General features: G+C 35.8%; 1 protein-coding gene across 1 annotated transcript in view; it reads left to right on the top strand.

Annotated features, from left to right (window-relative positions):
- THSD7B (thrombospondin type 1 domain containing 7B) overlaps window positions 1-21666 on the top strand; it is a 918476-nt gene that overhangs the window by 690759 nt on the left and 206051 nt on the right. The gene's annotated exons all lie outside the window — the stretch shown is intronic.

The raw sequence follows: 21666 nt of genomic DNA, 5'->3' as shown, positions 1-21666 counted from the left end.
ACATGGCAAAGAGCACATTATATGTAATTGTTCACAAAAACAGAGTACAAATCCAAGCTTATGTATAAAAAATTAATGTCAGTATATATATTAGTTTCTTATTACTGTTATAATAAAACCATAAACTTGGTGGCTTAAAATAACACATTTATTTTCTCAGAGTTTTACAGGTCAGAAGTCCAAGGTCAATTTCACTGGGTCGTAATCAAGGTGTAGTCAGAACCCTGCTCCTTTTAAAGGCTCTATAAAGGGAAGAATTTTTTTCATGGCCTCTTCCAGTTTTGAAAGCTGCCTTCTTTTGTTCATGGTCTCTTCCTATGTCTTCAAAGTCAGTGACAGAACATCTTGCTTCAGTGTCTCATTGCCTTCTTCTTTGTAAATCTCCTTCTGCCTCCCTTTTCTAAGGATACTTATGATGATCCAGCCTATAATGATAATTTTTCCATCTCAATATCCTTAACTTAATCACAACTGCAAAGTCTATTTCAACATATAATGTTCACAGGTTCTAGTGTCTAGAGCCTGGATATCTTTGGGGGCCATTATGCAGCCTACTACAATATTTAAAGCTGTTATATTTTTTAAGCTAAGCTTTCTAAAGACATGCTAATGAAAAAGACTTGGAAATTTATTTCAAGTGTTAGAAGCATTCACATAGTGTTACTTTATGTGTGTAGTGTCCATGCAAGGGGATTTATGGGAATGGTTGATATCCTGATCTGGAAAATTATTGGACAAAATATTGTAAAGGCTACAATACTGTAATGGAGAAAGCAAATGTGGCTTTTGTTGATTTCCTTGACAAATACATGGAATCATTTCCATTTAGGTTTTTTTTTTGGTGGGGGTGGGCAGGGTGCGGGGTATTCCCTTGTCTTTAGATCATATATTAATTTTATCTTGGTCATTTCTTATGTTTTGTTTTCAAACTTTGACTTATGTAACAATTACTAGAGACAAGCCTTACTAATAAGATCTTATTTTAAGAGAAGGTTCTGCTACTAAAACTGAGGAACTCGTAGGCCAACAGTTCACCTAGTAAAGGGATACGTTGGGAACAATGATTCCCTTGCTTATATATTCATTTATTCTTTTGAGAAACATCAATGGAACATATAGTTTTCATCAGGCACTTTCCTGTTTAACTGTATATAAAGATGAATAAATAATACTCACTGGAGATATTTGCAGTCTAATGTAGGACTGTCTGGGGAAGTTCTAAATTTGGTATTATATCCCTTCTGAGTCACATCATACCTTAATTTTTGAATTACAATGAGACAATTTCAGGGTATCAACCAGTCTAACGGTTTCATATACCTTATATTTCTTATCCAAAATTACATCCAAATATGAAGTTAAGGATTCTCTCTTGGAATCATAGTTAGACCATGAGAGAAGGTATGTCTAAGACTTTATAGCTTGGTGTCTATGGATTTGATTAGAATCGTTTTCCAGAAAGGCAGTGTGTGTTGTAACCCTTCTCAGGGGAGAAATTGTGGGGCCATGGTGAAACCCATGTGCAACTTCCTTTTAACCTAACTGAAATAGAAAGGGACATATTTTATCCTAAATTAGAAGGTAAACAGGACTTGTAAACAAATGCTTTTTAAAGAATTAATGTCTATTACTTTTTTCCTTCAATGTGCACTAGTAGATAACTTATGAAGTGAAAAGTAACTTTGCCTACATGGTTTAAAAATAGTTCAGTCTTCCTAAGACCAAGAATAACACAAGGATTTTTTTTTTTGCTTAATTTTGATTTCTATTTAGCACTTCCATGGAGGTTCTAGTCAAGGCAATTAAGCAAGAAAAAGTTAAAGTATCTAGATTAAAAAAGAAGTTAAAATATCTAGAAGCAGGTAGCATAATCTTGTGAATAGAAAATCCTAAAGAATTTCCCTGCAAAATTAGAGCTAATAAAGGAATTCATCAAGCTTGCAGGGTACAGATCAATATATCAACTAGCAATGAACAATCAGGAAATAAAATTAAGAAAACAATGTCATTTATAGTAACATAAAAGAATAAAATATTTAAGAATAAATTTAATGAAAGAAATAAAAATAGGTACTCTAACAGTTACAAAACATTGTTGATATTAAAGAAGACCTACATAAATGGAAAGATGTACCATGTTCGTAGAATACAAGACTTAATACTATAAAAATGCCGATCTCCTCAAACTGATCTACAGATTCAGTGCAATCCCTACTAAATCACAGCTTGTTTTTTAATAGAAACTGACAAACTGATCCTGAAATTCATTCGGAGCTGCAAGAGGCCAATAATAGCCAAATAATCTTGAAAATAAAAACAAAGTTGCAGGATTTCATTTCTTGATTTCAAAACTTACTAAAAAGCTGAAATTATCAAGACAGTGTGGTACTGGCATAAGGATAGACATATAGGTCAATGGGACAGAATTGGCAGCCCATGAAAAAGTCTTGCATTTATGTTCAGTTGATTTTCAAAAAGGATGAAATGATTAGTCTATGGAGTAAGAATAGTCCCTTCAAATGGTGCTAGAACAAATATATATCCACATGCAAATGAATGAAGCTTGATCCCTTCCTTAGATTATACATAAAAAATTAACTAAAAAATAGGTCATAGAATTAAATGTAATAACTAAAACTATAAAACATTTAGAATAAAACATAGTAATAAGTCTTTGTGATTTGGGCTAGGCAAAGTCTTATTAGATACAACACTGAAAGAACTAGCAACAAAAGGATGTACAAATGATTAACTGGACTTCCTCAAAAAAAAATTACTTCAAAAAAATGCAAAAGACATTATAAGAATGTGTAAAGACAACCCACAGAATGGGAGAAAATGATATATCTGATAAGAGACTTGTATCCAGATTATATAAAGAAGTCTTATAAATCAACAACAGAAAGACAAACCCAATTGAAAATGTTCAAATGATTTAAATATACATTTGTCCAAAGAAGATATACAATAGACAAGCACATAAAAAGATGCTCAATATCATTAGTCATTAGGGAAATGCAGATCAAAACCATATGGAGCTATCACTTCATATCCACTAGGATGACTGTAATCAAAAAGACTGTTGGTGAGAATGTAAAGAAATTGGAACCCTCATACATTGCTGGTGGGAATGTAAAATAATACAGTTGTTTTGGAAAACTATGGTAATACCTTAAAAAGATAGTTACCATACGACCCAACGGAAGTGAAATATATACCTAAAAGAGATGAAAACAGATTCAATGTAAAATGTGCACCAATAGTTAGCAGCACTACTCATGATAGACAAAAAATGGAAACAATTGAAATTTATATCAATTGATATATGAATAAAATGCTGCATATCATATAGCACAATATTATTTGACAACTAAAAGGAGTTCTAATACTTGCTACAACATAGATAAATCTTGGCATTATTATTCTAAATGAAAGAAGGCAGTCACAAAAGACCACATGGTATATGATTTTATTTACATAAAATGTCCCAAACAGTCAAATATATAGAGACAAAATGTGGATTAGTTTTTGCCTCAGCGTGGGAAAGAAATGGAGTGGAAAGTGGGCAGAAATGGGGAGAGACTGTGGGTTAGTTCACTCAGGCTTCTGTAACAAAATAGCAACAGAAATTTATTTTCCCACAACTCTGTAGGTTAGAAGTTTAACAACAGGGTGCCAGCATATTTGGGTTCTGGAGAAAGCTCTCTTCCTGCCTTGAAGGTAGCCACATTCTTGCTGTATCAGAATGCAAGAGAATGAGAAAGAGATGCCTACTTATAACACCACTACTCTCTCTTTACAAGGGTCCACCCTCATGACCTCATCTAACACTAATTATCTTCCAAATACCATCGCCTTGGGTGTTAGGGCTTCAATATCTGAATTTTAGAGGAATACAAATCCATAGCAGACTGCTAATGGATTTGGGGGCTCTTTTTGGGGTGATGAAAATATTATAAGTTGATTGTGGTGATGACTGTATAACTCTAAATATACTAAAAACATTGTGTACTGTAATGTGTAAATTATAATCGAATTATATCTCAACTTGTTAAAAAAAGTAAACTAAGATCTAATTCATAAGGAATTAATAACAGAATTACAATGGTTTAGTGCCAAACATATATGCGTTGCATGTCTATGTATGTTTATACACGTACGTGTATATATGTACATATATTTACACATATCTGCAATACTGGCACTAGGGATTTGATTCACTTGAAGGATTTTCTGGAGAATTTCTTTTGAATGAGAATAGCCTTGTAAATAAGTAAACGTAATTGAATATGGAACATATCAGAAGAAAAATGTGAACGCAGTGTTCAGGGAAAACTGTGATGAACTAAAGCTGAGTTGTTTTCAGTACCAGTGTCTCTGGAGAGAGGGGATATTTGATCTGGATCTTGCAGGAGGAAAGAGTGCCTTGCAGTTTGGTAGAATTGACTAGTCTTGTGTGACCAGGATATAGGAAGGTGATAGACAAGGTTGGAAATGTCAGAGTTAACTTGTGTAGGATCTCATATGTTAAAAAGACTTTGATATTCAAGGTACTTTTTTTTTAACTTACGTTTGAACTTGATTTTTAGGGCACTCATGCACTGGAGCTCCAGTGTTAACTAAAATGATTTTTTTAATAAAACCAATTAAATATGTATCATCATAAAATTACACAGAACCTCCTTGTCCTTATAGGAAAGAAGCTCTGGAAACTCAGTTTGATGACTGAGAGGAGACCCAAAATTTTAAATGCAAAATTTTGAAATTCACTGTTTTCTGAGGAATATCTGCAGATTTTTCTGGGCCACAGAGCCACACCTGCTGAACAGCTTTGGGACAGTAGTTATCAACCTTTTCACTCTCGTGACACATTTATCCAATCATGTTCACCCCTGACTTACTCATCAGAAGTGGATGCTTCCTAAGGGCTGTCCCATAGATAAGATTGCCTGAGGGTACATAAGCCCCGGGGGTTGAGGGTTGGATCAGGCGAAAGCCAAAGGTGGAGAGACCAACCCAGAGAGAGTTACAGTGGCCTCTGTGAGGGGGAAGAAATGGCAGAGGCCCTGGGAGTGGTGAGGAAGAAGGCATTTCAAAGTCAGGAGGGTTAGCACTGATTGGAGGTGGAGAAACAGGGTGAAATTGGGAATAATTTTGAGAACCAGGTCTGTGATGGGTGGTGACACTAACAAGGGTAAGGTGCAAGCTTGAGTGGAAAACGGACAACTCGATATTGGACAGTTTGAGGACTGAGAAGAACCATTGTTATGGATGTTTAAAAAATCAGGTGAAAATATTTGAAGTCAAGAGACAGAAGTTTCTGTAATTATAGATTTGGGATATAAACTTTGGAATGTAAACTGGTAGCGTGGTAGGTGATAAGAATGGTGTTGAGAATGGAAAAATATGACCTCAGTCAGAACTCTGACGATGTATTATTTGGGGGATGCTTAAATCTCCTCACTCACTGGAAGCATTGCTGTTAACAGTCAGCTGAGCAGCTCTAAAATGTGAAAGATCTTTATATTTAAGTCTAAATATAGCTCCTTCCACCTATTGGTTCTAAATTAACTTTACTCAATTAAAAAATAAACCTGAAATATTGTCTACATAAGAGTATTTCAAGAATCTGAAAATATATATATAATGTCCCCTACATTTATAATTATAAATGTTTTATTTTCCAGGCTAAATATCCAGTGTTTTATACTCTGGCTCATGTGCAGTTACTAGCCCTTCATTGTGCTCATCTCTCTCCAGTAAGCTTCCATTAGGCAGTAAGCCTTAAATAATAGTAAAAGGGAACATGAGGTTCTGCATCACTTCCTACACACATTTCAGGTACCACATGCTGCACCGTATTAGACTCCCTCCCACTGCTCCCCACAGGCCTTCTGCCCTCGTGGGGCTCCATTCCTTTGTTGTGTTCTTCCCTCAGTCTGGTGTCTTTTTCTTTTCACTGTGAACTCCCACTCATCTTTTGAGCCCTAACTCAAGTCAGTTTCATCAAAGAGCTGTGTTTCCCAAATTGGCCAGACCAGTTCTATCTTGTCACAGAAATATAGCCATGCTTTCATGTAGAACATGATTTATATTATACGTTAACCCTTTACATGTCTATCTCCCCTTCCAAATTACTAGCCAATTCTCAGCCTATTTATTAATTCAGGATGTATTTATTGAAAATACTATGTGCCAAGCTCTGTGCTACACCTTGGTTCTATAGTGTTACACAAAACATACGTGGTCCTTGCTTTCATGGAGCTTGCAGTCTGGTAATTGAGAGGTATATAAAGAAAATATATACATAGAAAATATTATTTCAGATTTTCCTAAGTGTTATAACAAAATTGATCAGGGTACTATGAAAGAATAATCAGAGAGGGCATTGTTTAAATGGAGAATCAGAGAAGAATTTCTTTCTCGAGAAGAAAATGTGATCTAAAAGTGAAGAATGAGTAGAAATAGAATAGGCAAAAAGCACTCTTTCAGCCAGAGTATATGCTCAAATAAGTCTTCTGAATAAACAGGAGTATAGTATTCTCAATATTGTATTTTCCAATTTTCTTTAGGCCCATTTTAATGACATTTTTGTTCATGTTTTGTAAAGCATCTCAAATACATCTTGATAAATGAAGTTTGCATTAAAATAAATGAAATATATAATTTAATGCATAGAATAAATATCAACACACTTTCAGTTTGTCGTAAAGTTTTGAAGACAGTTTTTTTAGGAACCTCTAAAAAGCTTTAAATTCACCATTCTGCATGTATCTGTTCAGTTGCCTTTTGGGTGCCATAACACAGAACTGTGCTTTTCCTTGTTTTCTCTTTCATATTTTTAGCTGCAGCTCATTATTCCAGCTTGTTAAGTGCTCTAAATCTTGATGCTGACATCCAACATATTAGCTATAACTCTCAGCTTTATTTCATTCCAAACTTTGATAAGCATGCCATCTGTGGCTTTATCTAAGTTGTTAATCAAAATGTTGAACAAAAAAGACCAAGCACTTCCCCCTCTGCATTCAGCTATGGGAAGACATCCCTCAGGATGGCACTGATCCATTAATCAACATTGTTTGGGTGGCTACAAAAATTCATGTAGCTCCTTATAATTGTTTATGAGGGTATCAGGAGACAGTTTTTGTCAGATTACTTTCTACATATAGCATCTCTTTCTTTCTTCTCTATCAGTCTAGTAAATCCATCAAAAAATAAATTTGATTACCCTCTCTCTCTGAGTTGAACTCAATGAGCCAATTTTGATGCCCAATGCCCACTTCATCTTTTGGAAGTATAAGGTCTTTAATAGTACATGTGTGGATTTTTGTCAGAATTAGGCACTGCCATAGCTTTGTGTTAACTTCCTATAGTTCTATCTCCTCGGCTATACCTAGCCCTTCTGGGCAAAGATACTATGTCAATGGCTTGAAGCCCAGGTCAAGTTACAGGGCACCCAAGGAATATGGATCTCTTAACTGGTCACAGTTCATTTCGGATAGCTTTGCTGTTCAGTAGGCAGGTGCGAAGAGTGTATGTATAGGGGGGTGGCGGGGTGGGGGCAGTTAACTGCCAAATATACTTCTTGTACTGATTTGACCTGTCTCTGCTTTATTGTGTTGATTTTCCATATTCTGTGTTAGTCTATAGATAATGGTGGCTATCATTATTGTTAATTAGTTTCTACTCTGTTGTTTTCTCTTTACCAGGACTTGGGCTTCCTCTACTCTGGATTCTGATCTTATTCTCAGTGTTACACATTTTCCCTCCATTTATCTTCCCTCTCAAGTTTGGTTTAAAGCCGTATCGTTCATGTCAGCTGCCAAGGACATTTTTGTTTCTCCTCTTAGTAGTCAATTGCCAATGATTATAGCCTGGAAATCTTACTTGTGATCTTCAGTATCCTACAAACATCCTTTCTATCCCCTCCTTTCTCTTCTTTCTCAAAGGCTTCTTTTAGGAAAAAAGAAAAGTTAGCACCACCTGTGTTTTTCAAGTCTCTTATCCACATATCTAAGACTAGTAAATTCCAGGAGCTACCTTCCAGATTTCTCATCAGTTATATTCCTTCCCACATACATCATCAATGTAAGTAGCAATCAACTAGTTTGATAAGTTTAGCAGGTTTTTCTTGGGTGTTGGGGCCATGCTTGAGTACAGTGAGAGGCAAGGTATTGATTTTTTGAGTAGATGCTATGTGTCAGTCCCTCTTCCAAGGGCTTTGTTTATGTTGTTTCATAACAGCTGTTTATCAAGACCCACATAGCCCAGTCTTCATATGGTATTGCATTGGAAGAAATTCAAATATTTAAAATATTTTCAAATTCTTGCTGTGATACAAAGAAGTGGAACAGTGGATCACCATGCATAGAGATTTTAAATATATTGCTTTTTTTCTATTGCTGCCCCACCCAATGTCCACTGCAGGGCTTTGAGCAATAGAAAAATGCTAACAGTTATCTTGCAGATCATTATAATAGTTTTCTGTGTCCTAATGTTTTGTGTCTCAAGTTGAACTAAAGTGCTTTACCATGCAAGTCCTTAGGAAATTTCCTGTGCTGAGTGACCAAACGGATGTATTAGGCTATTTTTAATTTCAAAGAATGAAGACACCCTTAAGTAACCTCAGGTACTGAGGCTCCTTGTTGGGAACATGGGGAGCTAAGGAAGCAAAGGGGATCTACTCTATCTCAGGAGGAAATGCACGATGGCTCCCGGTTCTGCCCCCTGCTTACTTCTTTCCTCAATATGGCTTTGTTCTTCCACTGTCTTTTGATACCCTGAGACTTGCTTGACAGCCTAGCCTTCCACTTCCTCCCATCTCCCCACCTTCTCTGTGCCTCACATTTAAAAGGCCTGGAGAGAGGATCTGAGAGAGTTGTTGCGTGCTCTCATCTCAGTCCATGCACACCCTGCTTTTATTTTTAATTCAGTTTCATAATTTCCCTTTTCACTCTGTATCCCCAAACCTATTAGCTTCCCTCATATTTAATTCTTAGCCTTCCAATCCATTCTACATCTGTTTAAAGTAATATTCCTGAAATATATATATAAGTATATAAATTATTATTTAGCTTGTCTTTTAATTTACATTTATAACATCCACCTATCTTTCTTTCCTGCCTTTATTGGAATATAATTGACAAATATAAGTTGCATATATTTAAGGTGTACAACTTGATGTTTTGATATACACATACATTGTGAAATAATCAACATACACCTATCACCTCACACAATTACCAGTTTTTATATGTATCATAAGAAAAATGAAGATCTACCCTCTTAGCAAATTTAAGTATATAATACAGTGTTGTTAACTATACTCACCATGCTATTAGATCTCAAGAACTTGCCCATCTTGTACAATGGAAACTTTGTATCCTTTGACCAACCTTTCCTCATTTCACCCACCCCCAACCGTTGGCATTTCCATTCTACTCTGAGCTTTTATGAGTTCAATATTTTAGATGACATATAAAAGTGAAACTATACAGTAGTTGTCTTTCTGTATCTGATTGACTTCACTTAGCATAATGTCCTCCAAGTTCATGTCCATTTTGTCACAAATGTCAGGATTTTTTTCCTTCCTTAAGGCTGAGCAATATCCCATTATATATATATATATATATACCATATTTTCTTTATTCTTCTGTTGACAGACATGTAGGTTGTTTCCATGTCCTGGCTGTTGACAATAATGTTGCAGTGAACAAGGGAGTGCAGATATCTTTCAGAGATCTGATTTAACTTCTTTTAGCCATACTCAGTAGTGGGATTACTGGATCATATGGTAGTTATATTTCTAACTTATTTTTCTTGATAAATGATACCTAATATTTACTGAGCATTTATAATAAGCTATACCTGTCTCTAAGTGTTCTCCATTAACTCACTTTATTCTTATATCAACATTATCAGGTATTAGTTTTATTACCATGTTACAGATAAGGATACTGAAGAATAGAGAGGTTAAGAAACTTGCACAAGGTTGTCCAACTAGGAATGTCAGAGCTCATCTATGTAATTTGGTTCAGAGAGTGTCTCTTAATGTATTAACTGCCTCTATTCATTCTTCTGTGTGTAGATTTCTTCATTCCTTTGGGGGCGCTGCCTAGTATCCTATTTCTTACACATATTCAGTATTTTATGTTTCTTTTCCAAAGGGGATAAATCATCTAGGCTTCATTCCAGTCCTGGCCAATCAACTAATGATGTTATAAGTAGCCCTATACTGGCACATTGGGTGGCAAGATGATCACCAGGTAGCTAGTAAGTTAGTATAATTTACAGAAACAAAAAACAAAAACCCCATAACAAGATCATTAACAAAGAATGAGAAATATACTAAAATAATAATAGTTGGTAGCCTTTGGTGAGAATGGTTTCTTCCTCCATACCTTTCCTCTGTTTGCTATTTTCTCTGTCTGTGCATTTAAAATTGTAGTGTTGATAAGACCTCAGATTTTGAGTCTCAAAAGTGGAATCAAAGCCAAAGCCACATTTTTGGCTCTGTGGTCAGCCCATTGTATCCCTAAATTTTGTATTATCGAGGTATGGATTTTTTTCATCTGATCATTTCCAACATATGGAAAATAAAATTCACATCCTAAAATAACCTAGTTGGTACTATCTCAATTCTCTTGAAGGATAAGACTTAAATATTTCATCTCTCCTCTTTGAATCATTTTTTGGGACACTAGAAGGTAAGTGCAGGGCATTTTGGCTCCAGATGGAATAATTCAGTACTTCCCTGGGCCAGAGAAAGTATGCACAGCTATAGCCTCTGCTTCCTAAACTGATGGTGATTCTAAAGACATCCCTATAAAGCTGAGAGTGTTGTGTAGAGCATGAAGTAAGACAAAGGAAGCTGTCTTCAGAGCTTCCTGAAGTGTATCTCCACTTTGAAATTATACCACATGTTGAGCACTGTGAAGGGAGAGTATTTCATGCGCCTTCAATGCAATGGAGAGACATGGCAGCAGCAGATTATGGAAGCCCCGTAAGTCACCTCAGAGAGCTTTGCATTTAATATAGAAGCAGGGTAGGGCACTCAGAAAGAGCAGGATTGGTTAGGGAGGGGGTGACAATGAATTCAAGGTGGGTATTTTTCTTTAAGGTCTTGTAGCTTCATCCCAGTTTCTAGTGGCCTTCAAGCTCTCTTTGTTCAGTATTTTAAATATGTCTGTCCAATAGCATGGAACTATTAACTGTACACCAAAAGCTAATCATTACCTGTTCTATTTGTTTGATCAGCACATAGACAGAAATTCACATGAGCATTCTACCATCCTCACAAGCCACAGAGGCTTTGGCCTTGAGCAGAAACAGCATCCTTGAGAGGATGCAAGGTGTTGAATCTTCTCCTTTATGGGATTTTGCAAGTTGGGACTGTCTTCTTACCTTCCATCCCCACCTCATACAATGAAGATGACGTTATACATTCTTTGTTGGAGAAAAATAATAGTAGCAGCAATGGCTAACCCCTTGTTCCAGACTCTCTAATCTATAGAGCAGTTCTCTAAAGTAGCATAGTCATTACCTCCATTTCACTGATGAGAAAATCGAGGCTTGAAGGGTTCAGTGGCAGGTACAGATTAATACTACTAGTAATAAGGGACTTGGAACCTAGGTCTTTTTCATTCCTAAGCCCATGCTATTACCCATCATGGCATTGTCCCGCCCTAATAGAAACAGCTAGTATATTGAGTTACTGCTGTGTGGTCAGCACTGTTTAGGACTCACATCTGATCCTTGTAATAATCTTATGTAGTGGGTATATTATTATCCTTATTTTGTAAATCAAAGCTTGCAAACATTTTCTTTAAAGGTCCACTTAGTAAATATTTTCAGCATGGTAGGTCATATTGTCTTGGTTGAAACTAGTTGCAGCTGTTGCAGTACAGAAGTCCCTATAAACAACATGGAAACAAATGGATGTGACCCTGCCCAACAAAACTCTATTTACAAAAGCAGGCAGAGGCTGGATTTGACCTGCAAGTCATAGTTTGTCAATCTTTGTTATAGATGATAAAATGCAAGCTCAGAGGACTTGGGCAGCTCATGTTGAAGTGGGATAAGGACCTAACTCAGCTTCATATTAAAGGCCAAGTTCTGTTCCAGGTGTTAAATTATCTTTCTCATCATAGTCTTCCTTTTTCTTTCTAGTGGGTTGTTATGCACCCAACCCCCACAAGGATATCTTTCAGTCCTGAGCACCATTACCTGTGAATGTGACTTGACTTGCATGTAGGGTTTTTTCTTCAGATATAATTAAGGAATTTGAGATGAGATCTTCCTAGATTTAGGGAAGGCTCTAAATCCAAAGACTGGTGTCCTTAAAAGGGAGACACAGACGCACACAGGGAAGACGAGCATGTGAAAAGAAGGCAGAAATGGAAGGTATGCTGCCACAAGCCAAGGAATGCCAGGAGCTGCTAGGAGCTGGAAGGGCAAGGCAGGAACTCCTCCTGTAGACCTCAGAGGGTGCACAGCCCTACCAACACCATAATTTCAGACTTAGGGCCTCCAGAACTAGGAGAGAATAAATTCCCAGTGTTTTAGGCCACGAAGCTTGTGGAAATTTGTTATGACAGCACTCGGAAAACAGCAAACTTTCTTTTTCTGTTTTTTGTTTCCTCTTCTAAGATGTATCTTGGATGACTCTTGAGATTATTTCCTAGTTTAAAAATTCCTTTGTCTTTCTGAATTGAAATTATCTACAGATCCTTAATACTATTAGTATAACTAAAAGATTGCTATTTCAATTTTCTTAGAGGAAATAAAATTAAATATCTCACCCTCCCCCACAACTTGTTTTTTCCTTTAGTAAGTATATCATTAAATATCATTAAAAAATCTAGATACCTGTTTACCTAGAGAGGACAAGAGAAGCCTAAATGTAAATCTTTGAATTAGCTGATACACAATCCATTAGGGAACAAATTTATTGGTAAGTAAAACAAATTCACCGTTACCAGCATACAGTATAAATCAAGACTGGGAATCATATTTAGTTTTACATCTTGGTGATATTTCAAAGGTTTTTACAGTAACTTGCAAGAAGTTAATGTACTGTGAATTCATTCCAGCACATTGATTTGTGCATTAAGCTCAGTGAAAGGAGTAGTTCTTTGGCAAAAGCAAACTTTTGATGGTAAATTTTCTTTGTCATGCAATCCATGATTTATAGTTTATAAGAACTTGTTTCATTGTTCATGAATAGTAATCATTGTCTGGATGACCCAACATTCCAGCAAATAAAAAATGGAGTTTCATCTCTGAAGTTTGTTCCATCCACATCTTACCATTTTATGAGCTTTGTTGGGTGCTACATGTTTGGAGGAGGTTGGTTCTGAATGGACACCTTCATCCACCTTGTTCTAGGTATTCATGCTGTGTTTCTGGTATCTCTTGTGGCCACCTTTAGGAAAAATATTTGAATGTTGGTATTAGTAGTAGGTGGGGTACTACAGGCAGTAGAACTCAATCTACCTAATGAAGCTTAAGCCTTAGGAGCTCTTGCTTGCAGTGGCCTCTTACAAGGTGGAGATTTCTAGTTAGACTCCTCATAGGTCCATCATGTGATAAGTAGGGTGAGCCCTAACTGGTGTACCTCCGTATCTTCTACCTTTCCCTATAATACATGCAGCCCTCCCCCACATCTGTCTTTATATTAAAATTCTAAATTAAGTTTTTGCTTTGCTTTAGTTGAGGGAGAAATCTTTTGCTTAAAAATTTAGACTGTCCCTCTCACAGACCGCGGAGAACTGCTAATGGGCATATTTTGTCTGAAAAGACCCTGCTGGTGTGAGGATCCAGGGGTCCCCAGGCCCTCCACATTTCCAAGAGAAGCCAGAAATCTTTATTTTCATGTGAAACCCCCAGTATTAAACACTCGGACTCAAATACGTAAATAAGCAAGAAAGTAAACAGGTGGATGATAAAATACAGTATACTGACCCAATATAATGTCTGCATTCAGGCCAGAGCTTCCTTTGGGATCTATAAGATAAAGCAAAAAAGATAGAAATATTTTTTTCTAAGCATATATTTCTATACATGGATTTTTGAATTCCTGGGATACTTAGAACCCTCTATCTGCTCAAAAATTGGTCATTGCTGATTGTTAGAATTAGTTATATTAGACCTGTCTTAAAGGTTGGGAAATGAAGTTGCTATTTAAAGAACTGGTTCACTGATCATTTTGAAGGTAGTCATTTCCATTTAGACAGCATATTAGCCATGTACACATGTCAGCTAGTTAATTACAAGAAATATTTGATCATATTTTATTATATTCTCTCACAACATATATATAAATTCAATGGATCTTTAACATACACTATGTAATTCATATATAAATATATAATTTGTAATTATACATATGCATATATATAACACATTTAGTCTTTTGCCTAAGGCCTAGCCATTTGTCACTTAACTTCTGAATTTTCCAGTCATCACCTAGGGAAGTGCCATATTCTCATGCTGTCTTTTCTTCAATCCAATAGCATGCTTCAAATAATGTCAGATTCTTAATGAACTTTCTCAGCCCTCCAGCCTGACTTTGCAGTGTGGCCCCACCTAGCCAATTTTATACTTCTCCCCAAACTCAAATTATGGTACAGAAGATTTCTCTGTTGACTTATGAACATTTTGAGTTCATTCCTGTCACCTTAATTTGTGATACCTCTTCTGCCTAGATTGCCTTCTACATGTCCGTCCTTTTATCAAAATTCTTCAGTGCTTGGATTGAGAGGTATTATGTTTAGTACACATGGTGTGGGGGATCACGGGGAGAACAGTGTAGCACAGAGAAGGCACATAGTGTATATCTGTGGCATCTTGCTGCACTGATGGACAGTGACTGCTTTGGGGTATGGGTGGGGACTTGATAATATGGATAAATGTAACCACTTTGTTTTTTCATGTGAAACCTTCATAAGAGTGCATATCAATCATACCTTAATAAAAATATATGTATAAAAAAATTCTGCCATGCTTTAGAGATTATTTGTGTTAAATTTGGCCATGATATATTTAGAATTGTACTTTTGAGACATTAATATGACAGTTGATCACACACAGAATAGATTAGAAGAGATTAGAGACCTGGAGTCCAGTTAAGGGACCATTATAATAGTCCAGGTGAGAGATAATGAGTCTCTGGCCTTGACTGGTAACAGCAGACTTGGAAAGATAGAGATAGACTCAACAACAATTGATTTACTGACCTAATACAGAATCTGTCCTTTTTGTCAACATTGTCCTAGCCTTTAATTTACAAGGAAATGACCTGGAATGAGAAATGGCACCCAAATTTGAAAATTATTACCCTATAATTTTTCTGTTAAAGCATCTTTACAGAATTATATTCTGTAGCAATCACTAGCATCAGAAACAGGATAAGGGAAAAACATTTTTACCTTGTTATATAGCATTTAGGAGTGGTAAAATACTAGTATGTCATTTATATGTTAATTTCTCTGCCAACGTCTACTTACATTTTTTGACCTTACAGTATTAAAGGGAGTTAAAAGGACAAATATTGTTACATTTTTATTTTTCACATGAGGGAACTGAACTATTGAGGTTTAATATTTTATTCCAGATCACGTAAGGTTAGACCTTGATTTATAATCCATATTGCCAGACCTTTTCATAATAATAAATTATAAATTTTCCTAAAATATAGATCCACAGGTTCACCTTTTTCAAAGTCACATTTTCATTTGATGATGCTGCCATTCATACTATGCTAAATGATGATATAGCTTAATCTTACTTTCTGAGAATATTATATACAGATTCTTAAAATACTATTCCATGAGGCTTTTCACTTTAAATATCTGTTAAAGTTGAATGATGATATTTAATCAATATATCAATGATGATATTGAATCAATATTTTTAATCAGCACAAGAAAGTTCATGATATTTAAGCTATTTATGGAAAATATATTTAAGATATATCTGTTCCATGAGGCTTTTCATTTTACCTTGTGAAAATTTACTTGGCCATGCCAAGGTTGATTCATCAGGATGAGATAGGTACGGTGTACTAACAAATGGAGCACAACTTCAAAAGCTCAGTGGTTGAGAGCACAAAAGTTACTCATTAGTATTGTTCATCTTGGGTTGGAATGGGGCTGCTTCACTCCCTTGCTGATGGGCAGCCACCATCTGGAACATTTCTGGTCCTTGTGGCATGGAAGAGTGTGGCAAGTGACATTTGGACTTTTAAAGGTCCCATCTGGACATGATGCACCTCCTTCTCGCATCTTTTTGGCTAAAGCAAATTAGAAGATCTCAACTCACTTCAAGGAACAGGGAAGGGCAATTATACTATGTGTCTAGGAGCAGAACCTTAAATATTTGTGAAGCAGAACTGATGAGTACAAGATATGCTCTGAGATCAGCTTTCAGAACTTTTATAAGCAATAGAGAGTAGAGAATGCTTGGTTTAATTTAAGTCAAGATTTCCTCAGGGCAAGGAATGTAATGAGAGGACTTGATACAGGATTTTGCAGCCACAGTTCTAACTCAGTAATACTGGCTTTCCAACAATCTGTATTTTTGTAGTGTTTCAAATGGTTAAAGCATTCAGTCACTTTAATTTTAACAATACTTATTTGCAGTAATGATAGAAACTGCTTTAGTACATACAGTTATAATTGAACTGTTCAGACTGTTCTGTGTCTGGTGTTCCATTTGTCCCTAATATACTAAATACCTTTTAAGTGAAAAACATCTCTTTTGTTTGCCTGGAGGAACCTGGCACAAGGTTGTTAATCATGAAACTGTCTATATGAACAACTGGAGATACCATCTTGATTAAATTGCCTGGACAATTCAATTTAAAAGATCAGTTCTTTATATGATTTGGTTGATTGATTAAATAGACAATGACACAAGCAGTTATAGCAAGTGAGCCAGGTGGAGCAATTAGTCAAAACCTGTGTCTACTGCAGATTATGCCAATAAATATTTTCACATCAATTACCTATAAAATTAAAGCCAAAATCCATTTATTCTACCTCAAATTGGCATATAATTTGTATATATTATTTGTCTCATATGATTTAAGTAGTCAGTCATGTACCATCATTTTTTTCTCATTTGTAAGACTGATCTCTTCTAAAATGTGGATTTATTGAAGGGCAGGGTTGATTTTCTACTTTATGGCCTCCATACTACAGAGAACTTTCTAGGCCCATAATAATGATTTTTTTTCTGCCTGATAGTGAACTGAGTATCTCAATCAAGTCCAGGTTCAAGTTCCTTTTCTATTTTTGACCAGATTGCAAAATGAAGCTTTTGGCCTACATGACCTTGAATAACTCATCTACATCTAAAATAAAGCACACCAGCAAATTCTAATTTTACATAAGGAAATGGATTGACACTTAGTTTTTTTTCTGGCAGATATATACAATTTAATAATTCTGCTATGAAATACCTGAGTTTTAAGGAATCGAGGAAAACTTTGTCAATGTGATTATTTCAACTTTGTGTAACCTCTAAATCAGCTGTATTTTAGATATCTGATTAGGTTTGAGTGCAAATAAGATAACACTTATCCTCAATGCCATACCACCACTTTATGTTTAACACTAGAGAGTCTACACTGATGGGCTTTTTACGTATGCAGTAGTGATACTTTTCTAATAGTAAAGATAGTTTTCAAAGACATTTTTTAATAACTCAAAGTTTGAAAAAGAACAAATGATAATTTAGGGGTTTCCCAACTCTCCTTTTCAGGCCCATGTTCCAAACAAGGTTAGAATCATCTTGGAAACAACTAATTGCAATTCGTGAGCATCATATTCATGAGCCCAGAGCAAAATATAAATTCACAAAAACAAACTGACAGCCTGAGTTTAATCTACATTTCCATACACTAATGGATTGAGAATTTAAATAAGTGTTTAATACTGTCAGTTTTTTCCTCAAAAGCAATGGCAAAATATTGGTCTAATTCTCAAATTGTCTTTCTTGCAACAGTGTCAAAACACTGCCCCAATTTCCCCCACCTCTCCCAAACAAATAAATACTTTAAACAACTCTGACTGAAGTCATGGAATACTTTTTAGTATGGCATATTACTAGATACCTAGCAGTACTAATATGTATAAATTTAAACAGTAAATCTTTAAATATTGAGAAATGAAGACATGCTATTTTAACTCACAAGTTTCTCCCAGATCTTCACTCTGAAGTGAATAAGAAATGATCAGCATTTTCTTATCATTTCCCTGCCTTACTTTTGAATACTGTGTTTTCATTACATTAGCGAAGTGTCAGTAAATAGAGCATGTACAGTCTAGTAGGACATTTGCCATTACTTTACACAGTAGGAAAGTACAAGAAAACTTATGTAGATTATTTTTCCTCAGTCTTAATATCACTTGATATTTTATGTTTCCTTATTCTCCAAAATAAGGTCTTATAGGAAGAAAAAAATGTGCTATATTGCTTGAATGATGGAAAGAAACATATATACAGCAGATAATATTTAGGAACTTTTATCAATAAGACCACCTTATTCAAAGAGCTGTGTTTTCACCTTCATCCATTATGCTTATCTAATGAACAATATTTGGGGGTTAGCATTATAGACTGAAAAAGTCATTCCAGGTTGTTGGGCTTCAGCCCTAATGGGCATAGGTCATTAAATAAATTCCTCCAGTTATAACACAGAGATACTATTAATGGATCCTGTGCAGTTTCATCTTTGTCTATAATATCAACTGATACTATTTAAGCACCTACTATATGTAATGAATGTAGTTTATAAAATCACAGTGTTGAATGTATGCTCTGCTGATAATTCTGTAATGATTACTTCAGATCTAACTTCATATACATACAGACAACCAAAATAGTACATGAACACATCCCCAGGCTGAGTAACATGGTAGTCCAAGCATTGTATTCTTCATATACATTGTAGTGTAAAATGTTTTTGGCAGAAAAAATTGCTTCTTTCATAGCAATTGATCTGTGAATGTTGCCAGAGAAGCTATTCTGTGATATATGTTATGTAAATGAGTTATTATAACATTAGTGAAGTTTCCATAGTCAGGAATTGGTCTTCTCATATGCCAGGTTAACCTTGTAGGTGGTCACATTGGATCATATTCTGTTGCCAAAAATTATAAGTATTAACTATGTGGGTAAAGCTAATTTTCTCAATAAGAAGATAGTATGAGAATCTGCAGCTCTTAATGATGCTCAGCATGAGCTTTCCTTGGGGGTATATTGTAGCATGAAAATAACTTTCCTGAAGAATAAATGTCACTCTTGCTTAGTCCTGTTGAATTTCAAAATTATTTTATACTCATTAAATTTATGACCTTGACTTTCATAGAGATCCTCTGGGTTTACATCTTATCATGGGAAAGAATAAAGAAAAAAATAACAGTTTTACTGGAGGCTCTCTAATTAAAATCCTTCAATATGCAAGTATAGATAAAAGTGATTTATAATCTCATTGAATTAAGAGGGTATCTAATTCAAAATCTGCTTTGATATAGGAGCTATATAGGCATTCAAATGTTTAAAAGTTATTTATATTGCATCTCCTATATTTCATATTTGAAGCATGTTTACCATGAGAGTTAATTCTACTTTACTAGTCCTGCTCTTTTCATTCAGTGGCAATTGGAATAATTTGTGACTCAGTTTCTCTGTAAAATTATGTAATACCCATGGCTTCTATGAACCCCATATTTATTTATTTATTTTTATTGAAACATGATTGATATACAATTTTATATTGGTTTCAAGCATACAACACAGCAGTTCAACAGTTACCCATACTATTAAATCCTCACCCCCACTAGTGCAGTTACTATCTATCAACATAGGAAGATGTCACAGAACCATTGTCTATATTCTCCATGTTGTACTATCATCTCTGTGACCAACTTACATTATGATTGAGATTTTTATGCCCCTTTATCCCCCTCCCTTCCCTCACCACCCCCAGCTTCTCCCCCATGGTAACCACCAGTCGCTTCTCAGTGTCTATGAGTCTACTGCTATTTTGTTAATTTTCTTCTGTTTTCTTTTTCTATTCCACAAATAAGTGGAATCATATAGTATTTGTCTTTCTCCACCTGGCTTATTTCACTTAGCATAATACCCTTTAGGTCCATCCATGTTGTCACAATTGGCAGGATTTCTTTTTTCTTATGGCTGAATGTTTCAACCTAAGAACTTATTACAGCTATTAACATGTGCATAAAATGGTGGAGAAGAACAGCCAATGATTCTGTAACATCTTTCTATGTTTATGGATAATAACTGCACTAGTGAGGGTGAGGACTTAATAATACGGGTCACTGTTGAACCACGGTGTTGTATATTTGAAAATAAGGTAAGACTGTGTGTCAATGATACTTCAGTTAAAAATAATGATGGCAGAAAGTCTAAGATAACTTTGAAATTTTCATTTTGGATAATCTATTAGTTTTCATGTGCTGCATATTAAGTTACTACAAAGTTAACAGCTCATAAATGTTGATTATCTCAGTTTCCATGGGTCAGGAAGTGCAAGCATGGAGTCTCTGGGTTTTTTGCTTAAGAGTCTCACCAGGCTACAGTCAAGGTGTGGGCCAAAGCTAAGGTTTCAGCTGAGGCACATTTGGGGTAAACTCACCTGAGCTCCTTTGGAATTGTTGGCAGAAATCATCCCCATACAGCTGTAGGTCTGAGGTCCCTGTCTTCTGGCTGGCTGAGAGCCACAGATTGCCCTCAGACTGCTTTCAATTCCCTGCTATGTGGCTACTCCACAGCCATTTCATGCCGTGCCTGTTTGTCTCTTCGAGGCCAGCAGTAGAATTTCCTTCTCCACAAAAAGGGCCCAGTTATTCTTTTACATGTTTTCCCCTGATTAAGTCAGGCCCACTCCCCTTTTATGACTGCAAAATCAATTGATTTGGCATTTGAATTATATCTGTGAGTTGCCTTCCCTTTGCCACACATCATAACCTAATCATGCGAGTAACATCCTATCATATTCACAGGTCTGACCAAACTCAAGGGGAATAGATTATATAGGCATGTCTACCAGGAATCACATATGTTACAGTTAATTAAGATGAGAAATACAAGAGAATTAGAATGTTTTAGGAGGAAATTGGCCTTAGATTTAGATAGGTTGAATCTGTGGCTGATTGGGTATCCAATTAAAGTGGATCAGTAGGTGGTTTAGAAAAGGAATTAGAAATACATATTTGGTAATGAGCAATAGAGGTGAGAGTTAAATAATGAGATCAGAGAAAGACTGTAGCAGGAAATGAGCTGAGAGCACGAGCCACACCAAGTAATGCTAGAACTTCTGCGTCTGTTTTCCAGCCCCTATTTTGATTCCAGTCTGAACTCATACAACCTTTCAGCATCTTCTGCTTCTTTCATTAATACCCTGCTTTTCCTAATTGTGGTCCACTCTCTGTCCTCCCACCTGCAGGCCACACTCCCTGGAAGTGGGAAAGCCTTGCAGACCACAGACATGAAGGAAGAGCCACTCTATTATGCTCCTTTTTCCCAGATAGGAAATTGTAGGAATTGTAGGACACAAGGCCTATGAGAGGAAATGGCACCCTCATTAACCAGGAACTGCAATTCTTCTCTTGTGTACTCTCTGCTGTTCCTTCCATC

This window comes from Manis pentadactyla, chromosome 8 (genome assembly GCF_030020395.1).
Source record: "Manis pentadactyla isolate mManPen7 chromosome 8, mManPen7.hap1, whole genome shotgun sequence".
Classification (NCBI taxonomy): domain Eukaryota; kingdom Metazoa; phylum Chordata; class Mammalia; order Pholidota; family Manidae; genus Manis; species Manis pentadactyla.
The sequence above is the reverse complement of the archived record's forward strand: the minus strand, read 5'-3'. Positions and strand labels throughout refer to the sequence as shown.